The following is a 24,930-nucleotide window of genomic DNA, read 5'->3' on the forward strand; positions in this document are numbered from 1 at the left end:
ACCAAATGTCTAAAAGGATAAACAAAACAAAACAAAACAAAAACTAGTCTTATTGAAACTGGTCTTACTGAAACTGTTCCAAAATATCAAGGAAGAGGGACCTCTTCCTAACGCATTCTACAAAGCCAGCATCATCCTTATACCCAAATTTGGCAGATACATAGCAAAAAAGAAAACTCCAAGCCAACGCCCCTGATATGAACACAGGTACAAAAATTCTCAACAAAATACTAGCAAACTGAATCCAACAGCACATCCAAAATTTAATTAATTACAAACAAATAGGCTTTATTTCTGGCATGTAAGGTTGGCTCCATATATACAAATCAATAAATATGATTAATTACATAAATAGAATTAAAAACAAAATCCATATTTTGTTTTAGTCTCAGTAGATTCAGAAAAAGCTTTGGACAAAATTCAACATCCTTCGTGATAAAAAATTTGAACCAACTAGGCATCAAAGTAACATACCTCAAAATAATAAGAGCCATCTATGAAAATCCTATAGCCAACATATGAAATGGGCAAAGCTGGAAGCATTCCCATTGAGATCTGGAACAAGACAAGGATGGCCATTCTCATCACTCTTAGAACCTGGTATGAAGTCCTAGTCAAAGGAATCAAGCAAGAGAAATAAATAAAAGACATCTAAATAGGAAGTCAAAGTGTCTTGCTTTACTGAGAGAATAGAAAACTAGGCATACCCCATGCTCTATGAGAGTATAAAATACTATCATTCTCTACTTAGGAAAACCCTAAATACTCCACCAATAGACTTCTACAACTGATGAAGAACTTCAGTAAAGTTTTGGGATGTAAAATCAATGTATAAAAGTCAGTACCACTTATATACAACAATAACGATCAAGCTAAGTGCCAAATAAACAATGTAATCCTATTTAGATTTGCCACAAGAAGATTAAAAAACCTAGGAATACATCTAACCAAAAAGGGGAAAGATCTCTACAAAGAGAAATGAAAACACTGATGAAAGAAATCAGAGATGACACAAACAAATGGAAAAGCATTCCATCCTCATCAGTTGGAAAAATCAGTACCATTGAAATGGCCATACTGACCAAAGTGGTTTACAAATTCCATACTATTCCTGTTTTCTTTTGAGTCTCACTCTGTCTCCCAGGCTGGAGCGCAGTGGCCTAATTTCAGCCAACTGCAACCTCCGCCTCCTGGGTTTAAGCAATTCTTCTGCCTCTGGCTCCCAAATAGCTGGGATTACAGGCACCCGTCAACATACCCTGCTAACTTTTGTATTTTTAGCAGAGATGAGGTTTCACCACATTGGCCATGCTGGTCTTGAACTCCTGACATCGTGATCCACCTGACTCAGCCTCCCAAAGTACTAGGATTACAGACTTGAGCCACCACACCTGGCCACAAATTCAATACCATTCTTATCACATTATCAACATTATTTTTTACAGAATTAGAAAATAATATTCTAAAATCCATATGTAACCAAAAAAGAGCCTGAATCATCTAAGGAATCCTAAGCAAAAAGAACAAACCTGGGGACATCACATTACCTGACTTCAAACTATACTAAAAGGCTACAAAAACCAAACAGCATGGTACTGGTACAAAAATAGACACATAGACCAATGGAACAGGCTAGAGAATCCAGAAGTAAAGCCACAGCTAAAGCCATCTGATCTTTGACAAAGTTGGCAAAAATAAGCAATAGGGAAAAGGTTCTCTATTCAATAAATGGTGCTGGGATAACTGGATATTCATATGTAGATGAATGAAATTGACCCCTTACCTTTTATCATATACAAAATTTAACTCAGATGGATTGAGGCTTAAATGTAAGACCTCAAACTATAAAAATCCTAAAAGACAACCCAGGAAATACTGTTCTCATTATTGGCCTTGGCAAAGAATTTTTGGCAAAGTCTTCAAAAGGAATTGCAACAAAAACAAAAATTAACAACTGGAACCTAGTTATACTAAAGAACTTCTGCACACTGAGAGAAACTACCAAGGAAATAAACAATCAACTTACAGAATGGGAGAAAATATCTGCAAACTATACATCAACAAAGGTCTAATATTCAGAATCTACAAAAAATTTAAAAAAACAGGCAAAAATACAAATAACTCCACTAAAAAGTGGACAGTGTATGAACAGACACTTCTCAAGAGAAGACATGCAAGTAGCCAAAAAACATATGAAAGAATGCTCATAATCACTAATCATCAGAGAAATGCAAATTAAAACCACAGTGAGATACCATCTCATGCCAGTTAGAATGCCTTTTGTTAATAGGTTAAAAAATAATAGATGTTAGTGGAGATGTGGTGAAAAGGGAATGTTTTTACACTGTGGATAGGAATGTGAATTACATCAGCCACTGTGGAGAGCAGTTAGGAGATTTCTCAAAGAACTAAGAGTTGAACCACCTTTTGATTTAGCAATCCCATTACTAAGCATCTACCCAAAGAAAAATAAATCATTCTACCAAAAAGACACATGCACCTGTATATTTATTACAGCACTACTCACAATAGCAAAGACATGAAATCAACCCAGGTGCCCATCAGTGGTGGATTGAGTAAAGAAAATGTACATACACTCTCATGGAGTACTACACACCTTAAAAGAAATAAAATTGTTTCCTTTGTGGCAACATAGATGCAGCTGGAGGCCATCTTCCTGAGCAAACTAATGCAGAAACAGAAAGCCAAATAGTGCATGTTCTCACTTATAAGTGGGAACTAAACATTGGATACACATGGGCATAAACATAGGGACAGTAGATACTGGGGAATACCAGAGAGGAAAAGGAAGGACGGTGGCAAGAACCAAAACACATCCTAGTTAGTACTATGCTCACTTCCCAGGTTACAGGTTCGATTGTACTCCAAACCTCAGCATCACACAATATACCTTTATAACACACGTGTGTATGTACTGCTGGAATCTACAATAAAAGTTGGGAAAAAATGTATAATCTGCAAAATTCAGACAAAAAATTAGAAATACCAAATTTAGAGGATTTTTAAAATAATAAAACAAAAGTAAATAAAAATAAAAGTGGTGAAAAGCACAGTGTTTGAAGTCAGACCTTTTTTAGACTCTAGAATCAGCCACTTCCTGAATGACCTTGAGAGAGTTGCTTAACCTATTAAAGCCTCAGTTTTCTCCGTAATGAATGGGATACTACTATCTACTTCACAGCATTGTGGTTAAAAAAAAGATAGCAATTAACACCTGAATGCCTAAAGGAGTTTCTGGAACTAGATGCCACTAGATTATCAATATTATTAGTTACTATAATGTTTATACACAAACATTTATCTATTCCCCCTTTTTAAAGAAGACATTGTTGATACAACTTTAGGCTATGATTGTTTGACTACGTCAAGAGGCAAAATATGCTTCTGCTGTGTGTGTGTGTGTGTGTGTGTGTGTGTGTGCGCGTGCGCGCACATGTTGTGGTCAATAGTCAGCTTTTTAAATGATCTCTGAAATGTGTATATGCCCAATTATTCATATATTTTTAAGAATGTTAAGTATATAAGTGGAATCTGCCCTTGATTGCAACCTTGATTTTTTCTAGAATAACCTAGAACTCTTTGCAACTCTTTTTATTTTTTCTTTGTTAACTCTTAAGAACTTAGCTACAGTCTAGGTAAGCAATTACAGCATTTTATTTTCAATAGTTTGAGACTATGATATTTTGCTCTGATACTTTCTTATAATATTTTAATGATCCCCCATTTCTAATCTCGGCATATAAAATAAACAGCTAGTGTTTTGTCTGTGCATTAAAAGTACCTCCTCTAAGAAAATCCTCCTCCTTTTAGGGAACTGCTTCTCTCCTCATTCCAATTATGTGATTCTGGGAAATAATGCAATCATAGTACTCCTGGTGACACAGCTGATTGATCTAGAGCTGCTCATTGAAATAACCTGGTTAGCTAGTAAGAAATAATACTAATGATTAGATAGAATGAATCTCAACTAAACCAAATGAATGCAAACCTCTGGGCTGGAGCATGGAAAATCTTTAGTTTTAGAACTATCTGGGTGCTCATATGTGCAGTTTAGAAGCTGGCACCTGAGCCAAATCATGCCAAGCAGATTGTTTTGAGGATTCCCTACAGTGGCATATAGGGGCAAAGAGGAGCAGCATTCCCACTCTGTAGTAAAGTATGAGGTAGAAGACAGAAAAGTAGCTACCCCGTGGACTTTTTGCCATATGAAGTAATGTCATCTGAAATAATGAGCTTTTCTGCAGAGAAAGCTAGAGGCTGGAGATGAGAGAGAGGAAAAGAAGGAGAGAGAAAAAAACTGGCTGCTTCCAATTCCAGTATTGTAACTGTTCCAAGGACCCAACCAGACTCCCCACCTTCTTTCCTATATGTACCTAAGCCTTCCCTTAAATTCTTCTTATATGCAGGTACCTCAAATCAGGCATGTGTAACTTGCCAACAAGTAGGTCTTTATACAAATGTGTCTGGAAGTTGTACGTTAGCTATCACTATTCTGATATTGTCAGGTAGTTCATGTCCTAGGTCATATTACCACAGTCTGTTCTCAAAATAAATGTTGCATTGCTTAGATTCTTCACTCTTCCTAATTTTAAAAAAATTTTTAGTTTTAATTTCTGTGGGTACATAGTAGGTATATATATTTATGGGGTACATAAGATGTTTTTATACAGGGATGCAGTGTGTAATAATCAGAGCATGTCAAATGTCATATCTGTCCCTCAAGCATTTATTCTTTGTGTTACAAACAATTCAGGTGTACTTTTTGTTATTTTAAAATGTACAATTAAATTATTATTTAGACCTTTTCTAAATTCTAATGACGTCTTTCACCATGGAGGTAAGATGTTAAAGCAAGGCTCTTCGGTAAAACAACATTGGCAGGTTGCAGTAAACCTTAATACCCCAAAGCTTACACATACAGCCTTCTTTAATTCATTACTGTGTCCTAACTCCAAGAATGAAAGAGTAATTTTTAAAAAGTGTCAAGAATGACTAGGGACCGGTCTGTGAATTTAGGTCTCCACTGCCTTGGAAACCTTTCTGATTTGGAAACCAGCAGGCTTTTCTGTGTGTGTGTGAAGTGCTTTTGCAGTATTAACCATTGGAGTCAGATGACAGGAAAAAAAAATTGTGTGTTAGAAATACTGTTTACAGATATTTGGAGGGGCATTAATCTGACTTTTCTTTAGATGTAAGCATCAAAGTCTCAGGAATGAGAAGTGCCTGGTAAACATACCTCAAAGGGCTGAGTTAGATGAATCGGCACAAAATGCATTTAGCTGAAATTCAGGGGCTGACTCCAGCCTTCTCCATTTTTCTCTGTAAGTGCTCAGCTGAGTTATCTCCTTTCTCTCACCTCACAAACCCTCTGCCACCAGATTATTAACAAGTGCTCTCTGCCAGTTCATTAGTCCAAGCCTGACTGCCCTCACATCATCTAAACTAACCAATATATTTTCTTCTGTGAATCACTTGTTACAACATTACCCCATCTTTCTTTGACATGGCCCCTGATTATTACCAGCATATCTCATGCTAGGACAGTCAGGTACCACATAACAACATTTTGGTCAATGGCAAACTCCCTATACGACAGTGGTTCCGTATGATTATAATACCCTATTTTTACTCTACATTTTCTATGTTTGCATATGCAAATATTTACTATTGTGTTAAAATTGTCTATAACATTCAGTATTAACATATTGATTGTACTGGTTTCTAGCCTAAGATCAATGGTCTATACCACATAGCCTAGGCTATACCATCTATGTTTGCTTAAGTGCATTCTATGGTGTGTGCACAATGGTGAAATTGCCTAACAATCTATTTTTCAGAAGATATCCCTGTCATTAAGCAACACATGACCATATAAGGGTATTTTTAAAACTAACGGCTTTTAGATGAAATCTACAGTGGAAATGACGCAGCTCTATCATCTCCAAGTTGATTGTCCTAATCAAAGTAGATTTATTTCCATGATTTATATAAATATGGTGTGGATAGCTAAGGAGATTTGGCAAGAAAATATCTTACTCAGAAATACAAAGTTAGGATTATGATGGAGTTACCAAATTCTGAGAATATTGGAAATAACAAAGATCCAGAAAATACACGTAGAGGTCTAACACCTGAATAACTAGATTATAGGTCTTGAGAAATAGTAAAAGCTGGGAATTTTGCTATTTGCAACTGAACAAATCATAATTGCTTTGGCTATATACTTCTGTAGCTTAACTGTCAGGATGTCAAAAATCTAACCTCAGTCATGCCTCGTGCTTACCTAACTTCTTCAACCATCTCCAGAATTGTTCCACAGTTCTATGTTCTGACACAGTGACAAGACAACCCACACATTGTTTGGTTTATACCCACAAGTAACTGCTGTGATAGTCATTGTCCTTCTCTGAGTTCTTTTTTTTTTTTCCATTTTTTTTATTTTTTGCAGATGGAGTCTTGCTCTGTCGCCCAGGCTGGAGTGCAGAGGCATAATCTCTGCTCACTGCAGCCTCTGCTTCCCAGGTTCCAGCGATTCTCCTGCCTCAGCCTCCTGGGTAGCTGGGATTACAGGCACACGTGACCACACCCGGCTAATTTTTGTGTTTTAGTAAAGACAGGATTTCACTATGTTGGTCGGGAAGGTCTCAAACTCCTGACCTCAAGTGATCCGCCCACACTGGCCTCCCAAAGATTAGGGGCATGAGCCACCGTGCCCAGCCGAGTTGTTTCTTTCAGCACGGACATTTGTTGGTTATCTCCTCATTTCATTCTTCCTACCCCTTACTAATTGTCCTTAGATTTTGGTTCAGATATCTACCTTTCCCCACATAATCCTTGTGCTTTGTTGGAAGCCGAATGACTGAATTGCAAGGGTGGGTTCTGATTTAGACCAATTGGCAACCTGGCCTTCATTAATGGTAAATATGCACCTAATCTAGTACAACTAGGGTGAATTCCTTGATTTCTACTTAGAATTTTGAGGCAGAAGCCCACCCTTCTCCTGAGCATGAAGTAAGGAACCTTGTATCTGAAATAGTAGCTTGAAGCTGTTTTGTGATTGTAGTGGTTTCCATCTTTAGTATGAAACCAGCATTTTAGATGTCAGAATAGATGGATGGGGTGAGAAAACAGTCTTGGTGACATCTACAGACCATAAATCAAACCATCTTTGAAATTCCTCTTCTGAATTTTTATTACAGAAAGCTATTAATATAAGTTATTGTGTTAGCCAGTTTGCATTGAGCCTTTTGTCACATGAAAGTAAACAACAAAACCCTATGACATAGCAGGTCACGAAAATGTTTAGGAAACTGCATAGGGCCCCAGCTTCTTAAACATGCTTTAAAATGTCCATCTCTGAAAGATAGTTTCTCCCCTTTTGTAGTCAACAGAATCTTTCCCCACCTTACCCACTCCCTATTTTGAAAACCTTACTCTTATTCTCTTCTTCCTCAAGACTTTGTGCTTTTGCAGAGAATTCCTGTTCTCTCTTGTACCTTCTTCCTAAAGCCTTTAATTTTCCATCATGTTTATTAGGTTTTGAAAACAAAACCAAGAAAATCTTTGCAGGCTGCTTCTGAGTTCAACCCTGCTTCTCCCTGCTTCCTCCTACAATGAATACCTGCTTCAGTGGGAAGAAAGGAAAGGAAGAATACAGGGAGAAGTAACAAAAACACTAGTATCTCAAAATGGAGCCTAGTACACAGAGATGCACATTAGGAAAAACTGAGTTATTTCAAGCATTTGAGTAATTGTTAGAATTCATGAGTTTACACACTTATGTTTTATCCATTTGCCTTGATAAGCCCAATGCATTTTAAACTCTCAAGTTATTTATCCTTTGAAGAAAAAGAATGTATGTATTATGAAAATAGGCATTAAAACCTGTTTGGTGAATTATGTGGTTTTAAAGTTTAAGATGTTTGGTTTATACAGACTTTGCTTAAATTAAAAATGTACATTTAGTCATTTGGAAAACGTCACCTTGCATTTACTCAATATTACCAATGAGATTTATTTATTCTAAAATTGCTCTTTGCTCTTTCATCATTTTTACCTGACCAGCTTCTATGGATCATTCAAAACCTGGCTAATATGTTAGCTCCCCCGAAAAGCCTTGTCAAATATCCCCAGAGTTAACTTATCCATTCTCTTCATTACTTCAAGGCTTTCTTCTCATTGTGTGTTCACATGTGTCTACCTTTTATATGTTGACTAAAAAATGAGCATCATGTTTGTTTGGTTTTGAGATGGAGTTTTGGCTGTCACTAGGCTGGAGTGCAGTTGCGCCGTCTCGGTTCACTGCAACCTACGACTTCCTGGTTCAAGCTAGTCTTCTGCCTCAGCCTCCCAAGTAGCTGGGATTACAGGCATGCACTGCCACGTCCAGTTTATTTTTGTATTTTTAGTGGAGATGGCATTTCACCATGTTGGTCAGGATGGTCTAAATTTCCTGATCTCGTAAACCACCTGCCTTGGCCTTCCAAAGTGCTGGAATTACAGGCGTGAGCCACCACACCTGCCTGAGTATCATGTTTTATTTGCCTTATATACCCATCACCTGGCACAAGGTAGACACTTATACTGGAACTGAAATTCTACAAAGACACCATATCAGTCAGGATAGGTTACTCAAAAATCTCAGTGACCTACCAGATTGCATGTTTATATCTTACCCCTATCGTAGTCATCCAAGGACAGAGACTCTCTGAATTAGAGTTCTCCAGAGAAACAGAATCAATAGGACATATATAGATCTATATCAGAGGGGATTTAGTGTGAGAGTTGGCTTACGTAATTATGGAGGACGAGAAGTCACACAATCTGCCATCTGCAAGTCAGAGAACTAGGAGAGTCCATGGTATAATTCAGCCTGAGACCAAACACCTGAGAAAAGGGGAAAACAAGCAGTGGATTCCATATAAAATTCTAGAGATCAAAGTTCTGAAAACCTGAAATTCTGATGCCCCAAGGTGAGAGATAATGGATGTCCCATCTCTATAAGAGAGTAAATTTGCCCTTCTTCTGCCTTTTTGTTCTATCTGAGATCTCAACAGATTGGATGACTCCCACCCAGTTTGGTGAGGGAGAACTTCTTTACTCAGCCTACTGATTCAAATGCTAATCTACTCCAGAGCCACCCTCACAGATACACCAGAAGCAATATTATATCAGCTATCTGGGTATCCCCTAAGTCAGTCAAGATGATATGTGAAATTAATCATCACACTGACTAAGACTTCATCTTGATGTGTTCACATCTGTGATAAAAATTTGGATTTTAAATTTATCTCTGGCAATGATACACAATGCTTTATTCACATTTTACTGGCCATAAAATAAGTCACCTTTCTACCTGGAGTTAGAAAGATGGAAAGTCAGATATATTTGGGGTACAGCAAAAATAGTCTACACAAAAGTTAAATATACAAATTCCAGGTTGATAACAATGGAATCAGTACTGTCCTTTTCTTAGAATCACTGAATTATGATTAGGAAATAAAGGTTCACTGAATTTTCTTAGAATCACTAAATTACAATTAGAAAACTAAAGTTCCCAGAGATTACTGATTTGCTTAGGATCGTAAGACAATACACATATCTCTTTTCTACTTCTATACATTTCCTCTTTAAAAACTAGCTCCTACCTTCCAGAATTTCACATTCTATTAATTAAAAAAACTGTTGATATCTTAATTTCCAAACCTATGAACTAAAACATGGCTCAGTAAAACCAATGTAATGAAGCAGGTTTATCACTACTCAGAGAAGAACTCAGTAGTTAAATAATTTTTTGGAGCAGACATCTGCAGCCACTAATAGAACGTTAACTGACATGGTTCCTGTTCACTTTGATTTTAGCTGAACCAAAGGAAAATCTGGAGTCTCAAAGTTTAAGGCCCTAAAGGGCCAAAATGTTTCTTAGTTTAATTTTTTTCATTTGGCATTTAATCACTAGAATAATCAATGTAGTCTTCCAGAAAGGGATATATGATAAAAACTAGTTTTTCCTCCTGATAGTGTGTGTTTGTTTATGCATATAGTAACAGATATACAAATATGCATATACAAGTGTAAACATACATCTACAAATATATATATACGTATTTGTGTATACATTTTCATTTGCCTACTTTTAATAAATGTGTTTCATGTATATTTTACATACAATCTATATTATTTATTATATATATGCATATATTTCTTTCATGTAATTGTATACAGTTATGCATGTCAGTAGATAGTAGATGGATGGATAGGCAGGTAGGTAGGTAGGTAGATAGACAGACAGACAGGAAAAAACATAGGTAAAAAGAATATTCTTTATAGGCTGGGGCCAATGTTCAGTGCATCTGCTTCTAGTGTTGGTAGCAGTCACAGTGAGACAATAAGTATAATAATCTCTATTGTTTATTGAAGTTTGAACCCTATATGCTAATCACTCTACGATCGCTCTCTTATATGTATGTTACATAAGTTTTGAGCCTTCTGTTTTATGGATAAACAAACTGTGGTTCAATGAAGTTAAGACATTTGTCCAGGGTCACATATGAAGTATATTGGCAGAGCTGGATAATCTGTCTTAAACCACTGAGATCCAGCCAGCAAACATGAAAAATATGGAAGACTTTTTGGAGTAATATATTTATTTTCTGACTAGCCATGATACAGTCTGATTGCCTTCAAGACTTAAGCCCATCTATCAAAAGGAAAACTAAGCCAGATAACAAAGGTCAATATTGAAAGCCTGAAAGCAGCTTCAAGAAAAAGATAAAAACAGTAGGTGGGTAGAGATACATTTATTTTTGTTTATGATTATTTCCTAAAGTTTGGGAAATAAGCCATGCTTCTCCCTGCTCATCTGCCTAAACTTATTCAAAGCTCAGTAACATTGCCTTAACTCCAGGGAAAAACAGTAACAAAAGTGACATTGCATCTTGCATATTTAGCATTTTTGTAACTCATGAACAGGAATATGGTTAAATCAGTGTTCCAATTGTGTTGTAGACATTTTTCTTGTGAAAATATATGTATATTTTCTAAAACTTAAAATCAGTGAGGTGCTTAGTTCTACTATGCATGCAGCATTATTGTTTAACTTGTTTGATATAATATATACACTATGATACATCTCATATTTCATATTTATTATTTTCAAATTATTTTTTAGATATTTCATTTTATTATCCCAAATACCCTGAGAAGTAGGAAAAGGAAACATGCTGCCCCTCATTTTGCAAATAAGAAAATAAACGCTCAGAAAGGGTTTACATGGGCTCTCCAGGGTTACTCAACACATAGCAAAGGCCCGTCTGAAATTCATATCTTTAACTTTCAGTTTCATTCCTTTCCCTGTATCTCTTGTGGTTGTGTTTTTTTGTTTTATATTAATATCAGATAATTTCAACTAATCATCCTACTCAAGTGAAACTAACTGAAAATACCAAAATATGGCCATTGATTTCTCATCCAAACTAAGCTGAAATCAAAAGAAATAGTTCTCTCATAATAAATTAGGTTTTAAATCACCCCAAATCACTTAAATTTACTTTTCTAAAAGCAATAATTATAAATGTTAAGTACTATGAAAGACATTTCTACCTATCAAGTTTTTATCTTACACCTCCAGTAAGAGAGCTCTTCAACCCTATAAATTTGGACCATTATTTTTGAAAGCCTTCTCTTAAACTGACTTGAATTTTCCTCTGGTAATTTCTGTATTTTCACAAATATAGCAAAGTGTTTTGAGCATGGACTTTGTTATCTTCTAGCCTGAAATCAAACTGTGGCTTTAACACTTACCCGCTTTGTGAATGTGAGCCCCTCTATGGCTCACTATTCTCATCTGTACAGTAGGGATGACAACAATACCTTCTCCTAGGATTCCTGTGAGGACCAAATAAGACCAAAAATAGAAAATAAACTGCTTAAAATAGTGCCTAGCCCTAATAACAATTATATAAGAATTTGTTAACATTGATTATTAATATTACTACTAGTCCACAGCTTCTGCACCGCAAAAGAAACAGTCACTAGAGTGAATCATCAACCAACAGAATGGGAAAAATTTTTTGCAGTTAACCCATTTGACAAAGGGCTGATATCCAGAATTTACAAAGAACTAAAACAGATTTACAAGAAAAAAACAAACAAGCCCATTCAAAAGTGGGCAAAGGATACAAACACTTTACAAAAGAAGATATACATGACGCCAACAAACATATGCAAAAATGCTCATCACTGGTCATTAGAGAAATGCAAATCAAAACTACATTGAGATACCATCCATGCCAGTTAGAATGGCAATCATTAAAAAATCTGGAGACAACAGATGCTGGAGAGGATGTGGAGAAATAGGAACCCTTTTACACTGCTGGTGGGAGTGTAAATTAGTTCAACCATTGTGGAAGACAGTGTGGCGATTCCTCAAGGACCTAGAAATAGAAATTCCATTTGACCCAGCTATCCCATTACTGGGTATATATCCAAAGGACTATAAATCATTCTACTATAAGGACACATGCACACGAATGTTCGTTTTAGCACTGTTTACAATAGCAAAGACCTGGAACCAACTCAAATGCCCTTCGATGATAGACTAGACTGGGAAAATGTAGCACATATACACCATGGAATATTATGCAGCAATCAAAAACGATGAGTTCGTGTCCTTTGTAGGGACATGGATGAATCTGGAGAACATCATTCTCAGCAAACTGACACAAGAACAGAAAATGAAATACCGCATGTTCTCACTCATAGGCGGGTGTTGAACAATGAGAACACATGGACACAGGGAGGGGAGTACTACACACTGGGGTCTTTTCGGGGAATAGGGGAGGGACAGCAGGGGGTGGGGAGTTGGGTAGAGATAGCATGGGGAGAAATGCCAGATATAGGTGAAAGGGAGGAAGGCAGCAAATCACACTGTCACGTGTGTACTTATGCAACTATCTTGCATGTTCTTCACATGTCCCCCAAAACCTAAAATGCAATTAAAAAAAAAGAAAAAAGGTATTACTACTAGTCCAATTGCTCTTCATGTTATAGGCCTTGAGAAATCAGCATCCACCTCTCTCCCCTTTAGTCTTCTCTTCCGAAGATTGATCCGCCTCCCAGATTCCTTTAACTATTTCCTACATGGTCTCCTCCTCTGGCAATGCTCCTGATTATTATTCTCCCTACTAAAATTTTATCTTATTTTATAGATATGCATTGAATGCCTACTGTGGTTCCTGGAATTCATGGTTTGTTCATTCAACAAGCATAAATTGATCACCCCTGTGACAGTTGTATAATATGTTGTGAATAGGAAATGAATGAAACAGTCTCTGCCCTCAGAGAAATTAAAGGTAGAAAGGGAAACAGACAGGTGAATGAATGGGATGATTAGGGCAGGCTATCATAAATTGTCAGCTAGACTTGACTCTTCTTGTTCTACTTAACTATTCCATGATATAAACCTGTTAAAAAGAGAAAATAACCTCTCTTACTTACTTTGCTGTGGTAAAATGAAAACCCAGGCTTTTCAACCGGCCAGTTGTTAAAGTGTGTTTCTTTTTTGTTGTTGTTTTTCTTTCTTTTTTTTTTTTTTGAGCTGGAGTCTCACTCTGTAGCCCAGGCTGGGATGCAATGGCATGATCTCGGCTCACTGCAATCTCCGCCTTCTGGGTTCAAGCAATTTTTTGCCTCAGCCTCCCCAGTAGCTGGGATTATAGGCATGCAGCACCATGCCAGGCTAATTTTTGTATTTTTAGTAGAGGTGGGGTTTCACCATGTTGGCCAGGCTGGTCTCAAACTCCTGACTTCAAGTGATCTGCCTGCCTCAGCCTCCCAAAGTGCTGGGATTATAGGTGTGAACCACCACGTCTGGCCTAAAGTGAATGTTTCTTAGTCACAGTGTGTTTCTCTATTCCTGCATTCAATGATAAAATATCCTGGTGACAAAATATTTTTTAAGAACTATTTCTGCTTCAAAATTAAACTTGTGTCAGTGTTAATCACCTTCTCTTCAAGCATGTTATGATACATGTTTTTCAATGTGGTCTATCATGTTTGGCTGAACCTCGAAGATGCCCCTAGGTGAACTGACCAAGTCTTTTGCCAACACTTTCAGGTGCAGATGAAATGCAGCACATTGCACTGTCTGGACAACCTCTGCATCACTCAGACTTGTCTGTTCTGAATAAGAAGGGAATTTGTTTTTTGCAAAGTTCCGGAAATCTGATCTTTGTTGTTAAATTCATCCATTGTATTACCTTACGTAATCCTCCTTGCAACAACTCTGAAGTAATTCTTGTCATATCTATTTTGCATACTGAGGTGTTGAGTGATTAAGTAACTAGTCTAAGATTGCATAGCCAGGATGTGGGGAGAACTGTGGTTTGAACTAGACTGGTTCAAATCCAAATTTTCACAAAGAACCACTTGCTCTACAGCTTCAGTGTTTCTCTTTCTACTCATTATCTGGGCTGACTGTGTTGTTTCACATAGTATTATAATTTTCACTTTGGAAAGCTTGGCATTTGGATAGCTGATGAGGGAATTTTTGCCTCTGGTTTCCAAGGGGATGTTTCTACTTTGAACATAGAGTCTGCATGTGTGATTAGTAGGGAAGGAAGCGTAATGACATTAAATGAAGGCAGCACTGACTGTGAAATCAGCTATCTTTTAAATCTCAAGGTTATTGAATTAATGAATTAGTCTTAGAAGGCTGTGTATCATTCTTAGAATCCTGAGTAAGGAAACTGAATATTAACCCAGTTCACATCTAGAATGCACAATTTACAGCCACGTGCAGACTGAAACATGTGGTGAAAACCTTCTTTCATTCTTTCAGATTATTTTATGTTGAGTATCCCATATACAGCAGGTCTTTTCAGGGACTTGTCTTGTGTGATCAAAATAATAAAACATCTTTTGATAATAACCTTGAGAACAAATTGGTGCTTCCTAAATTTGTTTGAGATACAAAATATCACCTGTAATAATGAATACAAGATGTGCAGACAGCATTTTAAACACACACACTCATACATACACATAAATTTGGTCATGTCACCTGAAAATTATGTCCTCCAGCATTGCCAAAACCTCATTCACAGAAAACTCAGCTTCTTTGTTAATACATTGAGCCATATTTTTTTGTTTAATGATAGAGTATGGTTGTGAGCTTTAAAAGGTCCAGAAAAGAAGATTAAATAACCATACTTAGCCAGTTTCATATGAAGCATGTCAAAGCTGCATACTTTCAAAACCTCAAGAGAAAGTTGAGTCTTCTAAACATTCAGAAGCTCCCATTGAATTGCCAGGCCCCAAGCCACTACAGAATTTTCTGGCTGTCTGGTAAATTGCCACGACCTACACAGTTGTAGCCAAAGACATACTACATACCAGAAAATCTGTGATTCTCATCACAAGCTCCCCCTTTCCTGCTCTGGGACCACATTCCGGTTAGAATGAGCCTGTGTAATACTTCACAGTGTTTTTGTTTCTGCTGTACCTCCTCCCTTTGGTTCTGCATTTGGCATGAGGTTCCATTGAACAGGCCAGAATCCTTGGTAGAAATTTCAAAAGAAAAATGCAATGAGACATTTTCACCTCCTACTTTGGATAAATACAGTAAGCGCAATAGATCATTCAGCTCCCAGCAATTGAATCCCCTGTTTTATTGAACATAAATAAGAGTATACTATGTTTTTAAAAAGTACTATTACCTACTTCCCATGCCACGTAGAGCCTTCCAGAGACTTTGCCTTGACCATAAACACAAATTAACTTTTATCCAGCTGCAAAGTTCCGACCCACCATTTAGTCATATTTTGATTAAAAATCTCAGTTCTAGCCAATCATCTCCTATTCATCTTTTTGTCTCATCCACTTACTGTTAACATGTTGCCTATTGTCCTTCTCAAGTCTACAAAACCATATCCTTCACTTCTTTAGATTATTAACTAAATCGATAGAATAGGTTTTAATATCTAATTTTTATGGCAGAGATGTGATGATGATGTAATAATGGCTCCTAAATCGTGAGATGTCCTATTGAAGCCTCCATTTTGCTGTTTAAATTCCACAAAAAAACAAGCATTTAGCTTTTGTTATTCTCATTTTCAAAATAGGAAAACCAAACATTATAGTAGTTAAGTAACTTAAATATATAATCACATTTTTATTAAATGGTAAGGCCAGAATTCAATTCCTACTATTTTGATAACTATTATCAAAGTCCTGTTTCTTGCTGTCAACCTGTGTGGTAGATGTTATTTAAACCATTATACAGATGAAAAACTAAGGCTTAATAAGTTAAGTAAATTACTCAATAGATAGGGTTTCTATGAAAAAAAAAATCCAGGGATAAAGATAAATCATGCAACTGTGGATATCTAGAACATTCTTTCTTCTTTTATCTTCTCACCTTGGCATCACCATCTGATTAACCAGAAAGCAACCCTTACTGTTTGATTCCGGTCAGCCACTGGGTCCTATAAATTCCACCTCTCAAATTACTCTCAAATATCACCTGTTTTTCCCAAGACACGCTACCCACTTCAAGCCACCATTATGTCTCACCAAGGTTAGAGCAGCCACCTAACTAGTCTTTATGTCCCAGGCTTAAGTCCCCACAATGCATTATACACACTGCACCCAGTGTGATCTTTCTTAAAATGAACCATAGTACTCATTATGCTCCCATTGACTCTGATAAAATCTGACCTTCATGGAACAAAGCAACCAGGCCTTCATGTTCGACCACTGACTGAAGCTTTCCTTTCATTCCTTACCACTCCCTTCTTGTAGGTGAACTTCAGCCACCTGGCATAAGTTGGAATTTTTCAAACCCATGAGCTTCTGCATTTCTCACTCTTCTTTTCTGCAAATACCCTTCCCCATGCCCTACGCTCTTTGCCCGACTACTGCCTGCTCAGACTTCATATGTGAACTTAAATATGTCCTTCTAGGATCCTCCCCTGATGTACTTCTTAACTCTTGAACTTCTTTCTGCTCTATTGGTGTTTAAAAGTCCTCTGTCAAGACACTGATCCCTGTCCAGTACTTGTTGATTTCCCTTGGTAACTGCTCAAAGTAATAGCCCCAATTTTCTTGTCCTTTAAAAAAGAGCACATATATTTGATTAAATAGAAAATAGTGTCCTAGTTGCCTTCCCTGACACAATTTTATAGCCATTTATGTGTGCAAATTTTCCATCGGGATTCTGCCTAGTCAGGGAATTAAATGTTGAGTCTCTCTGCTCATGGAGCAACATTTATTCACTCAGTCCATCAGTCAATAAGTATTTATTAATCACCTATCATGTGTTCTGTTCTGTTCTAGGCTTAGTGTGTATAGCAATAAACAAAAATTCTTACTCTCAGAAAGCTTATTTTTTAGTGGGGGAGACATTAAATAAACTAACCTGATAAATAAAATGAGTAATATATTAGATCGTAGTAAGTGCAGTGGAGTAGAGCAGATTTATGTTGACTTTAGTCAACCAAAAAGAAAAAAGCCACTTTATGCTTCCTCCTAAAATGGCAATTGCCATTCAAAATGATCATTCCCCTTCACCCTTTGGCTAGTCTGGGTAGACGCTGTAATGGCCACCCCGTATTGGCTGGACTTCAGGCACCATCAGAAAAGGGAGAGGGTGGAATTAACATGTGTTTTCGTTGTAGAAGCATCAGGACACTCCATAAATAGAGCAGTTGTACAAACTTAAAAACAATCTTCATTTCAAATTGAGGTACATACACACACACACGTACACACACACACAGCTAAAAAAAGGAGGTCTTTTGAGACAAGACTACATATGATGTAATTCTCTTTTTATCTGGGAAGGGGAGACCTTCAAATATTTGGTGGTGGGAACTGGACCTAGTTCCCTTCTGACTGGGTGACTTGGAATGAACTATGTCAAAAGACACGGTGTGTGTGCCTGGATGGGTGTTCAGAAGATAAGAAGCTAAGCTTTAAATATGAATGTGCTTTTGAGCATTGTCAAGCCCTGAAATAAAATGCTGACTATACCCATCCACTGAGTTCCCATAGCTTCCTAGGCTTTGAGAAATGGCACTTCTCAACCCAAATTAAAATTATCTCTATTCTTTTCTGTGAACTAAGAAAATAGTCCAAGGAAGTAAACTGTGTAGTTGCTGTGATGTGATAATAGCAAAATGATGTTGTTTACTCCTTCCTCCTCAGAAAGACTCTTTCTACCTGACTTTCTCTTTGGGTCAGGAACTCTCCCTAGATGCTGTTGTAACACCCAGGGATATTTCACACTATATTATGATAGCCTGTTTCCTAGGCAGTCACCTCCTACCTTCCCTGTGCTCAACTAGAGCTCCTTGAGGGTAGTATCTTTCATAGCTGAATTCCCAGCATCTAACCAAGGTCAGACACATAGTAAGAAATACGTAAAGGAAGAAAGGAAAATGGGTTTCTATCAAAGTACGAAATCCTTATCATAAATCAGAAAATATTAAAGCTAGATAAGGTTGACAGCTAATTCAACACCATCATTTTTACAGATTTTGGCACATAGATGTCACAGGGGTACAAGGACTTACCCAGACTCAACACAGCCAGGTATTTTAAAAGCCAGATAAACTGGATCATTCCTTGGCTGGTTATGAAATATACAGATATTTGAATAAAATATATCTTCTTTTACCTGGACATAGGAGTGTACTTCTATACTCCCAGCTGTTGAGCAGGCTGAGGTGAGAGGGTTGCTTGAGCCCAGGAGTTCAAGTCTAGCCTGGGTAACATAGCAAGACACTGCCTCTGGATTTTTTTTGTTTGTTTTTACAAAAAGAAGAAGTAAAACAAGGAAAAAATTATTCCCTTTCAAGTGATCAGGAACAAAATGATTAATTTTATAGTGAAGTATTTTTAAATGGAAACGAATCACTTCCAGTTTAGCTACCAACTTTTTACACAGTTTTTCATATGGTTTGGAACCAACTCTAATGTAAAACAAAATTCTTTAAATAAAATAATCCTATAAATATTTAGCAGGTAAAAACCTCCTATAGCCAAAACTGGCCGTTTTGAGATGATACTTCTGACAGTTTCTTTGTCACTATCCTAAGAAGTCATGTGACCTCAGTTATATCTCTAATACTAAAAACATCAAGGATAGGAATAAAATATATTCCCTTCTCTGGTTGCCCTGGAATTCACTGGTATTCTGTTTTCTTGAAGATAGTAGACACTGGATTTCTTTTTTATGTTTTAAATATATTCTGACCTCATATTTTCACTATCTCAGAAGAAAAACATTTGAGGGAAAAGTCTTCCTTCAAACTCCCTATCTGCTGTCTACGCTACAGCATGCCAGCCTCAACGCAACTGTTTAAACTTTCATTTTGTTTTCACAACTATTCAATACATTTGCAAAGACTTTTGGTCAAGGGCATTAATGTTCAGACCTACTTCTGTAAATATAGCTTTCCTTTAAAGATATTCTGGTGGTTTGCTTGCTCCTAATGATCTGATTACTTTTCTCCATTTCCTGTTTAAGACACATGGATACTTTCATGCCTTAAAAATCCAAGATTTAAAATAATGCTAGTTCTGCTGAAGGGCTGTTTCATCCACTTCTTTCTTCGTGCTCCCAGCCATCCAATAGGTCTTAGTTTAACAGTTACTCCCTCAAAGAAACTGTGTATGACCTTGCAATTTATATTAGCTAGCCCCTGTGATTATTCTCCCACATAGTACTTGTTATTTTATTCCTGTTTGCTTATTTCTATTTTTAATATCTGCCTGTGTCATTAGATACTAAACTCTTAAATCAGGTTATCATCCTTGTTTTGTTTACTGTTTGCTAGCACAGTGCTTTGCACATGGTAGGCTCTCAATAAATTAAGCGCTATATTAAAAGAAAACTTAGTATTCAGTGATTGAGATTTTTCAATTTTTTAAATCTATTATTATTTTAGTGCTCACTTTTATAAGTGATGTGTGTTTTCAGGAATCATTGCCAACTGAGAAGGTAAGGAGAATATAATAGCGAGTTAAATTATTTTATCATGCTTCTTGTATGTTTCTAAGCATCTCCCCATTACCACCCCAACACATGGCAGAATTCTGCAACTACAAGCTTAAAGCTTATAGGCATCAGGTAACTTGCTAACACCTTGGTGAGTCTGCTTTGCCCCAGTGGTAATCCATATCATAAATCAAAAAATACTAGAGCTAGGTAAGGTATCTTGCTAATACCTTGGTGAGTCTGCTTTGCCCCAGTGGGAATCCAAAGTGAAACAACTTTTTAATCACTTTGAATAGGCTGGCAATACACAAAATTATTTGATAGTTACCTTTAGCTGTTTAACAGCTTGAACTAAAGCTAAAGCCAGAACGAAAAACAGTTTATGTCCTGTTTTTGATGTATATAAGTATCTAGAATGCAGAAAGGATTGGAAAGCTTCATGTGAGACATATCATAATTAAATAAAGAGGCAATCCTGATATACAAGTCACAAAAAATTTCTTTCATTTGTGCTTTTGTTACTTTGTATGTGTATGTGTTCAAAAGTTTTGGAGTTTATGACACATTCAGGGCCATATACACATTCACATATAGCCAGAAATGCAATGTCATACATGATAAATAGATCCAGTGTTATATGTCAATTTAAAAGATAAATAATTTTGAAAAAGAAACACAAAACCATTCTGTAAAAGAAAATTAATACTGCCTGGTGACTTTAAGTTTAGGAAAAGTATGACTCTTGGGATTTTTTTTATTGTCCTTTTGTTTCCTGGTTTCTTTCCCTTCAACCCAAATCTTTTCCCCTACCTTTGCATATAAGACCCATTGTGATTAAAACTGAGTCACCATACCATCTGCATCTCCCATGACTCCCGCACCTCATACCTGCTGCAGTACACTCAGATGTGGTTCATCATTATAATCCTAGTGCGTCCTACTACTTGACTGAGAGTAAACACTTGACAAATCTGAATGAATGCGTGAAATTCTGTAAGGTCAAAGAAACACCAAAACCTCCTGCTCATTGTAGGAACATGAAGAAAATATATACCATTTATTTATATATGTCTGTGTGTACATATTTATATTTATGTATATATAAACATGCACACAAGTACACACATACAAATCCAAAGGTCTCAGGCCTACTTTAAAAGATGCTATGGCATATTTACCATTAGAATTTTGGAATTTTAGCATAGGCTTCAATAATCTAAGCTGACTCATTGGCACTTCACCGACCTCTCTCTTCCCTGTTTCTCTGGACAGCTGTTTCTCTCCATTCTTCAACATACTCATGTTTCTTAAGCTGCCTCCTTCTGCCTGTATGTGAACTTCATCTTTTTCTTCTTTTAAAACCAGCTTTACCACTTATCTTTTCTATGATCCCTTTCCAAATGTTGTCAAAGAAGACATCACAGGCTCTGGCTGTCACTATTTGGAATGTGTTGTGTTGTGCTACTTGTATACTTGTCTATTTACAAAGTTCATGTATGTGTTGGTTTTTCTGTTTTAAACCTCTTAATTGCATCCTCTTGACCCTGTGTTTTATAATGTTTGCCTTTTTAATAATGACCTCTTCTTAAGTTTTTGTTTTCTGTGTGAGTTTGTTTCTCAGAACAGGTAGTTCCACTTTCAATGAGATGCTTCCCTAAAAGAAAATTGAAGAAGAAAATCAACTGGGGCCATTTGCTTCTAAGTTTACAAGTATAAATTTCATGTGTCTTTACCCTGTAGTTTGGTTTTGTCTATTTTGGAGAACAGTGGTTTATTTCTGTTGTTATGACCATTTAGGTCACAAGTTGGACACAAAGTAGCTGGGATTACAGGCACCTGCCACCACACCCAGCTAATTTTTGTATTTTTAGTAGAGACAGGGTTTCACTGTGTTGTCTGGGCTCTTTTCAAACTCCTGACTGTGTAATCTTCCCAACTTGGCCTCCCGCAGTGCTGGGATTATGAGTGTGAGGCACCATGCCTGGCCAAGAATACCTTTTTAATTGATAAAGTTAAAGAATAGCTTTATGAGCTAGAACTTTTGAGCAATTGCTAAGTACTCAGTAAAGTACTAAATACTATGTTTGTTCTTTCTTTAGTACTCATGAGAGTATTAACTATTTAATATAGTATTAATATATTACTATATGGCAATAGGAAAATTCTAAGTTTGAGATCGGCAAAAGACTAAGTTTCTAGAAATATAGTCCTTTATTGAGATATAATTTATCGTTCACTCACTTTCATAAATGCTTTTGGGGGCAAGGAGGAGTGCAGGGAAATGTACTTACATTTAAGACCCCATAATCAGCAAAGTGTAGATTTTATTCACTGTAAACCTTAGGGTTAAGGTTACTGTTTTCCCTTCAGTTTATCTCTAACAAAATGTAAAAATACTATAAATGTTTTCAGGGTAAATTAATTTAGCAGTGCATAATTTACCCTCTTAAAAAAAGCAACCGTATACTTCTTTTCTTAACACACATGCTTCTGCCTGCCATGGCTGTTTTGAGGCAGGATGACAGACCATCTCACATCACATACTCTGTCTTTGGAATATATTATTTGAAAATGAAATTATGTATAACATTCAAGTTTGAGTAGTACTGAGACATGTAGCTTGGGTATTGAAATTGGGGGGACATTTGGACAGTTTGTATAGATAATAAGACTGCATAATTGACCTTGAGATTGCCCTGGAAAATTCAAGTAACAGGCTAAGGTCTCACACAAATACCCTCTGGAAACCCAACCTTCTTCCTGCTACCATCCTCTTAAAGCTCCCACTGAAGGACTGCAGGGAAATCACTTCACTCTTTGGGTCTATGTCATCTAGTCTGTAAATGTATAGTGGTTCAGCAGATGACTTCTCAGTCTTTTCTAGATTTAAACATTTTCTTCTGGGCCTGAAGGACGTTCTGTTATATTACATCCAACTATAATACTATCTCTTCAGTCATCCTGAAAAAAAATTGTAAGAGAAAACCTGTTTAGGTCCCTGAAACAACTTTTCCTGACTCATTTCGTGTGCTGTTTCACTTCATTTTCATCTGCCAGCAGATTGAATGACTTTCACTGGGTTCAGGGTCATTAAGCTGAAATAAAAAGACCGCTTTTAAGAAAACTAATTGACAACTTAGAAGTTAGTTTCTAGCAGAACACGCCAAAAAAGGGTGATCTATTTTATAAATTGTATGTTGAACTCTGAAGTTAGAGGAAGTACTTTTAAAACCATCCACGTTTTTTCAACTTAAACTGCTACTGCCTGTGTTTTTCCCCCGCTTATGATTCTTGGTTTATCAGCTGCCCAGCCTCACTTGATTATATCAATCAAGTGTATATTGCCACCTAAATGTCTGATTTATCCAATTAACTGAAAACTGAAACTTCTTATACCATGATGGAACTGAGGGAGGTTGGGAAGAATCTTGAATATATTAAAGTCAATTCCAATGCAGACTGATGAAATTTAAAGAAAGCTGATAGAGAAAAAAGCAAATTAGAACAGTTAGATATACCCAGTTATATATTTATTACTCACATTTCTAGCGGGAAGAATTGCTTTTGTGACAAGTAGGCTCCTATGTGGTAAAGAGCTGTTTGGGAAATCTGGAGGTAATACTAAATATGTAGATAGAGAATAAAATTTAGGATTATATGAGAGATCAATAATGTAAAAATACCTTATCACTTTTAAATCACTAAAATGCAGTGAATTAACAAGAAAATATTTCAGTAAAGTCTACATTGACAGTACTTAGCACAGTAAATCAGGATGTTTTTATAGCAGATATAGGATACAGCTAACCAGACAGATTTCTAAGCATATTGATGACAAAAGGCCTTTTTTAATCTGGGTCCCAACTACTGGTCTAACATCTGACACCTTCTTACTTACCCAGCTCTCCACCCCTATTACATGGCTTATAGTCCATTCATTCCACACATATTTATGAAGCACCTACTGTTGGCTGCTACAGTTTATGCCCTGGGATATAACAATAAATAAATAAAATGCTCCTGCTTCCATTGAGCAAACATTGTAAAGGGGGAAGACCTATAATATAAATAAGAAAATAAAGCTTTTAGAATATGTTAGAAGATATTAAGGGTTGGTATAGTTTGAATTATACCCCTCCCAAAAGATGCTGAATTCTTTTTTTTGGGGGGGCAGGGCGGGGGCGGGGGTGGGGGTTTGCCGGAAAGCCTGCTAGACAAATTCCAAAAGAGGTGTAACACTAAGATGCTGAATTCTTAATCTCCAGTACTTATAAACATGATCTGATCTTACTTGAAAAGAGTGTCTTTGTAGATGATGAAGTTAAGATGAGGTCATTAGGGTGGGCCCTGATTAGTAAGGACTGATCCTTATAGAAAAGGAAAATTTAGACACACAGACAGATAAACACACAAGAACACCATGTGAGATAAAGACAGAAGGCTGAGCATAGTTGCCCACAGCTGTAATCCTAGGACTTTGGAAGGTGCAAGTAGGAGAATAATTTGAGCCTAGGAGTTGAAGCTAACTTGGGCCACATAGTAAGAACTCATCTCTCTATATATTTTTTTTAAAAAAAAGGTAAATACAAAGATTAGAGTGATGCATCTGCCAAGACAGGGAATACCAAAGATTTCCAACAAATCACAAGAAGCTAGGAGAGAGGCATGGAGCAGATTATCTTTCATAGCCCTCACAAGGAGGCAACCTTGCAAATACCTTGATTTCAGACTTCTAGCCTCCAGTAATGCAAGACAGTACAATTATTATTTAGAGCACTAAAAGGCCATATGGAGCTTTAGCAGAAGGATTAGAAAGGTTAAGTCAGAGCTAAATATGAAGGAAAACCTTATACTGGGAACTATTGGAATGTATGTCAGAACTGGGTGTACTGGTGAGTTCAATCCTAGTC

General features: G+C 36.7%; 1 protein-coding gene and 1 pseudogene across 47 annotated transcripts in view; one reads left to right on the top strand and one right to left on the bottom strand.

Annotated features, from left to right (window-relative positions):
• The window catches only part of DLG2 (discs large MAGUK scaffold protein 2), a 2,299,762-nt gene that overhangs the window by 1,595,421 nt on the left and 679,411 nt on the right, over positions 1–24,930 (top strand). The window lies entirely within an intron of this gene.
• Positions 24,210–24,261, bottom strand: LOC118145972 (U7 small nuclear RNA; annotated as a pseudogene).

This window comes from Callithrix jacchus, chromosome 10 (genome assembly GCF_049354715.1).
Source record: "Callithrix jacchus isolate 240 chromosome 10, calJac240_pri, whole genome shotgun sequence".
In the NCBI taxonomy this organism is placed as follows: domain Eukaryota; kingdom Metazoa; phylum Chordata; class Mammalia; order Primates; family Cebidae; genus Callithrix; species Callithrix jacchus.